Source organism: Halyomorpha halys, unplaced genomic scaffold, assembly GCF_000696795.3.
Source record: "Halyomorpha halys isolate HHAL.00 unplaced genomic scaffold, Hhal_1.1 Scaffold177.1, whole genome shotgun sequence".
Classification (NCBI taxonomy): domain Eukaryota; kingdom Metazoa; phylum Arthropoda; class Insecta; order Hemiptera; family Pentatomidae; genus Halyomorpha; species Halyomorpha halys.
The window spans coordinates 30,266-39,870 of NW_027114700.1; positions in this window are offsets into that span (position 1 = coordinate 30,266).

Genomic DNA, 9,605 nt, shown 5'->3' on the forward strand with positions numbered 1-9,605 from the left:
CTTGATTCAAATATTGTGTGTCTATTTTATTAATATTATTATTCCAATATTTAGCGTAAAGTTGTCACGTCAGGCGCGTTTCCCCACACCCACACACGTGTTTTTTTATGAAGTGGCTCAGTTCTCCTATTTCCTTGGTAAACTGTTCGAGGTCTGAAACAGCCTTCCTCAAGTGTTAGGCTTTATGCACTCAAGGGTTGTGGCGTGGGCTCCCGCTAGAGAAACTTCCGGTAGTGGGGCAATCTCCGGATTTGTACTAGAAATGGCTGAGTAACTCGTTAGACTCAATAACCTCAAAAAAGGCAGAAAGGTGATCATCAAACTGATGGTCGAAGATAATACTATGCGGTGCATAGAGAAGCTACAGGAGCCGGTGCTTGCGTTTCTGGACTTCACTCGGCAATTCAATATCGCTACAGACACTAGTGAGTACCTGCTGGGAGCTGTGTTGTCTCAGGAAGGTGAAGAGGGAGATCGCCCAGTGGCATACGCCAGTAGGTGCCTGAAGAACCACTAGGTCAGGGCCACTAGAAACGGAGACCAGATAAAGTGCACTTGAACGTGAGCTGTTGGGAATAGTCTAGGCTGTTGACCACTTTAGACCCTATGTGTTTGGCTGAAGGTTAGGGTATACACTGACCACAGGCCTCTTCAATGGGCGGAAAAGTTGGAATCCTTGATTAGGATTACACGTTGGAAGGAGCTGGACATCGGGAGAGGAAGAAGAACAGAATGTGGCGGAGGAAGACAATAGAGGGAATCTTTGTCAAACGAGAGCTTGAAGGGAGGAAGACCAATAGATACGGAAAAACTGGGGGCCATAATGAATGACAAGAGGTGGCAGATTGTATGGAAGACGAAGACTACTGGATTCCTTAAAGTTGAGAGCTGCAAGTATGGGAGGAGCAAAATCACGATGATTTGGTCACAGCCAGGGTGAGGGATGCCTAAGGGCCCGGAGAAACTCATCACCTTTACGTGGACAATGCCATCGTCTGGGAGAAGATCAAGCGGATATGACGCAGTGAACAAATAGGGGATGGATAAGAGGTTCATCCTTTGCAAGCAGATGGTGAAAACCCTTCAGGAAGACGAACAACAAAAAGAAGTGACCACAGCATATATCCAGGGCAAAACGAATCACTGCGGAATCCCGGAGACCTTCATTTATTAAAGATAAACTATTTTTAGTGGGGGATGAAGAAGTCAATCATGGAGGTTGTAGGAAATTGCGAAGTTTTTCTGTGCACGAAATATGGTAGGAATGCACCAAAAGGGAGACAAGAGGAAACATGTACCGCAGATGCCCCTCTTAATGATTTACAGATCGATACTTTCATCTGGAGAGGATATAAATAGATAACTGTGATTGACATCCACGAAAAGGTAGACGAGAGGAGACACCTACCGATCTACAGGTCGACACTTTCACATGGAGAGGATTTAAATGGATCACCATAATTGATCTCTTCAGTAAGGTGGCAATGGTGCACCAGATGCAAGAAAAGTCATCGGAAGTAGTGTTGGCAGCTCTCCAGTTGTGGTTTCAATTTATGGAATCCCGGAGTGCATCGCATCAGACGGAAACAAAGAATTTGACAATGGCAGGATTTGAACTGAAATGAAGCACCTTGACATGATGTGGCACCTCAACACACCAGGACACCCAAAGAGTAGAGGAGGAATAGAGCACCTTTATAACATATTAAGTGACCATCTTCGCTTATATCAGATAGACAAGGCATTGGAACCGGATATAGCAATGGGTAAGGCGATAGATGCATATAACAATTCTAGCAATGCCTAAGGCGATTGCAGCATACATCATTCCATACTTACAGTTACGGGGTTTTCACTATTTAACATCCTCTTTGGACTCCGAGGACACCAGCAGAACTATAAGGGCACGGCAGTGGACGGTGAGGAGATACATAACAACCACATTGCTCGAAGAAAGTTATGGGAGAAAGCACAGGGGAGGGGAGAATGGAAAAAGAAAAAACCAGGAGGGTAGCACAGGAGGATTTACACGTCACAGATAGGATGGGAGAGATCAAAATCGGGACGATCGTCTGCAGGAAGTTGAGGTCTAACAGGGGTAAGGAGATAGTTTAGTTACATTAGAAAGTGTCAGAGAACCGAGAAAGAGGAGAACTGTCCATATTAAGCAGTTAACACTTCCGGCAATCACAAAATAAAAGCTGGGGTGTCTTTTGTAAATATTGTTGTGTACTTTTGTAAATATTGTTTTTTCATTTTAACTTGTTCATGTATTGTATAAAGAGTTCTTTTATTATGTTTTTAGGTTTAAATTATATTATAAATAGTGTTAACTTTGGGAAGCTTGTGAGTTCTTTTTTTTTTTTTACTATGATATGTGTATAGGAATTTATTTTATTGTAAATAGTTTTTTCTTTATTGTTTTTGTTTTATAACATGTGTTATTGTATTATAACATTAGTTAATTGTTTTTTTTTCATTTTAACTTCTATGAAGAATTATTCCTTTTTTATTTTATTCCAAGGTTTAAAGTATGGATATATTTACTTCAGCAAGCCTGTGAGCTTTTTTTTTTTTTTAAACGATGATTGTACAGGATTTTATTTTTGTAAATAGTTTTGGATTGCTGTTTGTATAGTTATGACACTGTACAGTATTAGTTTACGAGGATTGTTCAGAGGGGGGGATTAAAGTTTGAGTCAGCTGTAACTTCGATGTCAGCTAACTGAGGAGATCAGCTGATCGAATGTATATAAGAGATGTACCAAGCACAATAAACTACTCTTGGGGTGCCCTGGTGTTTTGAGATGCCATATTACATCAAGGTCCTTCATTTGTGTTCGAATCACATTATTGTCAAATTCTCTTCCTGAATCTGATGAGATGTGCTCCGGAACTCCGTAAAATTGAAACCACATTCGGCGAGCTGCCAGCACTGCTTCCGACGACTTTTCCTGCACCTGGTGCGCCATTGCCACCTTACTGAAGAGATCAATTATGGTGATCCATTTAAATCCTCTCCATGTGAAAGTGTCGACCTGTAGATCTTTGAGCGGTGCATCTGCGGTAGGTGTCTCCTTTCGTCTACCTTTTGGTGGATGTCTGTCATACTTTGTGCGTAGACAAACTTCGCAGTTTCCTAAAACTTCACCGATCATCTTCTTCATTCCCCACCAAAAGTACCTTCTCTTCAATGCTTGCAGGGTCTCCGAGATTCCTCGGTGATTTGTTTTGCCCTGATGATATGCTACAGTCACCTCGCTCTGGCGTTCGTCTTCCTGAAGGGTTTCCACCATCAGCTTGCATCGAGTGAATGTCCTGTCCATTCCTGTTTGTTAATCATGCCATAGCTGCTTGATCTTTTCCCAAACGGTTTCATTCCCAACGTACAGGTGACACTTTTCTCCAGGCTTGGAAGCATTATTCAACATTTTACAAATCTGATTGTTTTTCTCGCCTGGCTACGACCAAATCGTCGTGATTATGCTCCTCCCATACTTGTTACACTCAACTTCGACTGATCCAGTGGTTCTTGTCTTCCATATAATCTGCCGCCTCTTATCGTTAATGATGTCCTCAAGTTCCTCCATATCTATTGGTCTTCCTTCCTCTGAGCTCTCGTTAGATGAAGATTCTTCCCTATCGTCTTCCTTCCGCCACATTCTGTTCTTTCTCCTGTCCTGGTTTCCACTCCCGCAGGAATTGCCCGGACTGTTCCCCGGCCTCTTCTACTGCATTTACTGTATTGCTCAAGATAACAAATCAGCTACCACATTTTCTTTTCCAGGTTTATATGTGATTTCCATATTGTACTGTCCCAATAACTCCTTCCAACGCGTAATCCTGGCCGAAGACTCCTTCAACTTTCCTACCCATTGCAGGGGCCTATGATCAGTGTGTACTATGATCAGTGTGTAAACTTTCTTCCGAACCCATAGGGCCTAAAGTGGTCAACAGCCCACACTATTCCTAAGAGCTCTCGTTCCAGCGACTGTATCTGGTCTCCGTCTCTGTCAGGCGCTTACTGACGTACACAACTAGGCGATCTCCTTCACTCTCTTGAGACAACACCGCTCCCAGCGCGTACTCACGCGCGTCCATAGTGATATTGAATTGGCGAGTGAAATCCGGGAACGCAAGAACCGGCTCTTGTTGCAGCTTCTCCATGCACCACCTTATATTGTCTTCGACCATCGGTGTGATGATCCCCTCAGTCAGCTGATATTGAAATAACAGCTGACTCATACCGTAACTTATATATATATATGTATATTTAAATATCTCTGAGGCTCCTCAGTCCCTTTTCTCTGTATTATTCTAAAGGGACTCGACCCAGAATAAATAAAGTATTATTATTATTATATTATATAACAAATATATACATATACATAAGTTACAGCCTTAGTCAGCTTTTATTTCAATGTCAGGTCATTGAGTAGATCAGCTGATCGAAGATGTATATATATAGAGGTACGGAACACAATAGAAGTACGTCTTTGAGTAATAAGCGAGTTGGTCATTTCAATTTCCCTTTTTTCTTTTTCATTCTTTGAGCTCACAAACATTTAACTGGTGCCGAAACCCGGGAACTTTATATACCGGAGTAATTTTTTCTTTTAAAAGGAATTTTTTTGTTGTTATTTTGTCATCTTCAAATTTTTTTTCTATCCTTTTTTTTAAAATAATGGTTGCTAATGGCAATGGTATCGTTAGAAGAGCGGTCTTGTACCTGGAAGCTTTAAATCAAAATGGGGTCGAGAATGTACTTCCAACAGAGGGGAATCCTCCACCCCCAGAGTTTCCTCTACTACTAGTCTCTCTTGCAGAAGCACATGCAACAACACTAGAGTGGGTCAAAGTACGCACTGTGCCCAAGACTTGAGGAAGGCCGTTTCTGACCTGGAACAGTTTAGGGGGGAAATAGGAGAACTGAGCCACTTCATAAAAGGGGGTGAGTGACTAATAAGCCGAATCGAAGCAAAGTATACCATTTTCCGCGACATCAGAGATGGAAGCTAAAGCAGGAGACTATTAGGTAGAGGATAGCCAACAAGGCAAGAGGAGGACTTAGAGATGAAAAGGAGAAGCAGCTAGAACACAAGGAGAGTTCTGAGGAGCGTACCCACAGGGGGGCTACCACACATTGGAGATCAACCATATGAAAGGAGAACACGGCGGTTTGTCTATAATAGAGATAGCAGGAGTGAGGTGTCTGGTAGACACCAGTAGTTACAGTACTATCATGTGTCGAGAAGCTGTGGAGAAGTTGTGTAGTGGATAGAGATCACACCGGATTCAGGTATGTCAGTGTAGGTTAATCACCCTAAGTGGCCCTTATGAGGTAGAGGTGGAGGCGGAAATAGGTTTGAACCATTGGGGATTTAGTAAGGGCTTTTTGAAAGTGCATATTGTAAAGACCATGCCGAGGGAATATAAAGTAATTGTGGGGTGTGGCCTGTTAGGGAATAATATTCGTAGACATCACAGGATTTGAGGAAGGCTGACTCAGATTTAGACAAATTCACTGGGAAGATAAGTGAGTTGAATCATTTTATAAAAGGAGGAGATCACCTGATGGCACGAATAGCGGAAAAAGAAGGGGTAAACCTGCTGGATAGGGAGGATATGAATTCGTAAAGGGCAGCAGTGATTTGCTGAGTAAAATGGAACAATCTAAACCATAATCCAGGCCGATGAGGAAACGGCGTGAAGCCTGGGGAAGATTGAAAAATGCATTTGGTGGTGGCAGATGGACACCCGAAGGGTTTACACGAAGATCGTTCTTTTATAGACTGTGCACAAGAGATGATGGATGCCAGCACGAGAGAAGAGTAAGCTAGGATGGGAGTCGAAGGGGCCGGCTGGACAAGGGTCTCATACAGTCGACCGAAAGCTGCACCAATCTCGTGGAAAAGGAGGGAGTTCTGAGATAGCGGAAGGGAAAGAAATGTCACCTGAGAAAGACAACCGTACCAAGCCAGCAAGCTGAAGAATAGTGTATGGAGTGAGGACCGAAGATGCCATGGTTGTGGCAGAACTGGGCACCTGGTGGCACAGTGCCTGCGTACGAAATGCTATGAGTGCAGTAATGAAGGACATATGGCGAGGCATTGTCCGTATCTATTCAGGCGGAAAAATATGAACCAGGACGAACCAATAGATGTGAATGCCCAGAGAGTGGGGAGAAGAGAAATCCTAAGGAGATCGTACAGATCAGAGACCGAATTGGCCGAAACGTCTGAGGCATCAGAGACAGAGTTGGAGGGAGGTGAGAAAGGATTCAAAAAGGTACAAAGAGGAGGGAGGCGAGTAGATGATGAAAGAAGAAGACGGGGAGAAATCTGAGGTGCATACCAATGGAGAGGCGGCCGCATGTTGGTGAGTTACAGCGTTAAAGAAAAGCGTGGTGGTCTGCCTATCATCTGCATGGGAGGAGTGCATTGCCTTTTCGACACCGGGAGTTCAAATACCATCTGGTGCAGTGGAGCGTTGGAGAGGCTGAGTGGTGGACAGGAGACACCCCAGGTGAAGGTATGTAATTGTAAATTAATCACTCTGGATGGGCCCTGTAGCGTCGAAGGGGAGACATATATGGGGTTGAGTCGATGGGGAGTAGCGGACTCCATTACGGTACATGTGGTAAAAAAATGCCTCGGGAATATAAGGCAATTATAGGGTGTGATTTGTTAGGTAGATTGGGCGTGAGGATCAAGAATATTTCAGGTCGATGGGACATCAAAATAGGGGGATACACATTTCTGTGTCAGGGACTAGAAAAGGATGGTAGGGTACAGGTGGGGGCAATTAGTAGTGAAGGAAATTGGAGACAGTGTATCATGCAGGAGTTTGAGGATATGTTCTTTAAAGAAGGGGAGGTGTTATTGGCAACGGGGGAGATGGTGCACAAAGTAGAACTAAAGCGGGAAAAGGTAACGTAAAAAAATATAAAAGGGTAGAGAATTAAGGAGTAGAATAAATTAGTATCTTAGTTGAAATTATGCGTTTCATTTCGTGTCCCATTTTCCCTTTTTTTTGAAGTTTCATTCGTGACTCTTCCTAACTATATATATATTAGGTAATAATTTAAAAATTATTAAAATAAAATAAAACAAAATTTGATATTTTTAACTTAAATTCTGATGTCTAAAAGATAGCTTGGGTTCAAATTAAAAACTTTAATATTAAATAGATAATAGAATTTTATTTAAATTTTATAATATAAAAGACTCTTAATCTCAGGGCGGGTTTCTAGGCAATCAGAAACAGACACTTTTACTATTAACACTTAATTAAAATAACTCTTTTACACATGTATTTAAATTTAGGTATAACAAAACTAACCAGTTTCATAGACTCTTCTTTTGTCATCAAAAATGGAAATCATTTTCCTCAATTAACTAACACTGACTGCTGACAATCTCTCAGTAAACAAACACTAACAAAACAAAGTATTGGTCCTGTTACAGTTTTTAGTTACTTTTCATCCATCAAAGTGGCTTGTTAGGACTCTTGGTTGTCCTCTTTTTTCAAGATGTCCACCCTTGCTGGACAGAAATTGATGAGGACCTCCTCATCCTGTAAATATCATTTTCCAATTGCGCTCCAAACAACGAATGAATGCCAAAAATCAACCTGCCTCGATTGTCGCACAACAGTTAGGGATTTTTGCAAATGATTTACTTTCTGAATATTATTCTTTAGCACTATTTCTTGACTTCTATTTTTTCTTAAATTTACTGTATTTTCAATTATGATGGGAAGAGTTAAAATAGTTTTTATGATATTTGAATCTGCTCAACATGGCCTTGATTTGACGGACTTTTCAAGGATACGCACCGCTATCTTGGTTTTTTTTTTAATCACGAATTTATTATAGACAATGAAAATTGGTTAGCTTGATTTTTGGTTCAATAAAACAAATGTACAATATTAAAATGATACATAAAATAAAACATATTAAAAAACCCTTAATGCATCAAAATATACTATTTACTCAAAAAGAGCATATTACAATATATATATGTTATATTCAATGTACAGGTATTATTGATCATGATCCTGAAACTCCCCTTGTCAACAATGGCAGAATGTATATATATAGGATTAAAGAGCCAAATAAATTAGTATATTAAGTGATATCTTCGAATCCGGGCAAGTATCACTAATGTAATATAAAAGAAGTTAGAAAAGACTAAGAAGTGGAATGTCCAGATGCTGCGAGACCCTGATATATGCAAGCTCTCTTTCCAAGCTCAAATAGGTAGAACACTGCATGAGACTCTGGGTAATGTCATTAATGAAGACCCTACCTAAGGCAGTTTGGGACAATGTGGAGTTGGCAATCACAAGAACTGCGTTTGAATGCTTAGGCCTAAAGAAACGCGAAACAAGGTCACCTTGGTTTGTTGAAGAATGTTGAAGCATAGCAGATACAAAGAACGTCGCCTACCAAGCTATGGTGCAGAAGCGGTTCACAAGGGGAGCCACAGAGGAATACCCCAAAAAGAGGAGGGATGAGAAGAAGATTCATAAAAATAAGAAGAAATTATGGGAGATAGAGGCATTGAAAGAAATAGAAGCTCACAAGAGTGCGAATGAAAACAGATTCTTCATTCAAAAGGTGAACAATGGTAGAGCTCCTTTCAAGCCTAAAATTCAAGCATAAAGAAAAGAAGATGGGACTCTCTCTCGAAAAAAGGATGAGATACCTCAACGGTGGGAAAGGCACTTTAGTGGCCAGCTGAATGAACAGGTTACTGAGCTCAGAATAGGAGAGGGTAATGAAGAGAATATTGAGCCACCAGATTTAGAAGATTCAGAAGTTGTAGATGCAATCCAGAAAATGAGGAACCATAAGGCACCAGGCGAGGATGGATTGCCGGCAGAATTATTTAAATATGGTGAAGAGAAACTGCACAGGACACTTTATGACTTGATCCTCGAGATATGGGTTCAAGAGAACATGCCTCAGCAATGGAGCAGTGCTTTGATATGCCCTCTTCATAAGAAAGGAGAACAATTGGAATATTCTATATGGAATATAATTACAAAAGGAGAAACAAAAATAGTTGTAAACTATTTTTGTTTCTCCTTTGACTGCAAATCTGACCATCTTCCTATATATCAATTTTTACAATCAACTATATATACATATATAAATTGATTCATAGTTGTTCGGACAATAAGTTTGATTTATGAATAACTTCATTTGAGAAAGCATTGAACGTACAGACACACGTCTGTAACATTACACGTCTGCCAGTGCTCAAATTAAAGCTAGTTAAGGAGGTGTAGATAGTTGATCGTAGATTAATGATTGAAGAAGTTTGTCGGGGGGTACGGTCAGCAAAGAGCAACATAAATAAACAAAACCATATTTATTTATTTTATGCCAACGTTTCGACCTGAATTTCAGATATAAGCCACTCACTATTTTTCATTGTCTGTCATAGTGTTCAATTTGTAGATTCAATTTATTTATTTATTTTTTCAGTTTTCTAGACACTACTTGCATATCTTATATTATACATATCTTACCTACATGATATTATATTTCATCTGTCACTGTTTTCAATCTACTACCATCCAATTCCACGATTATCAAT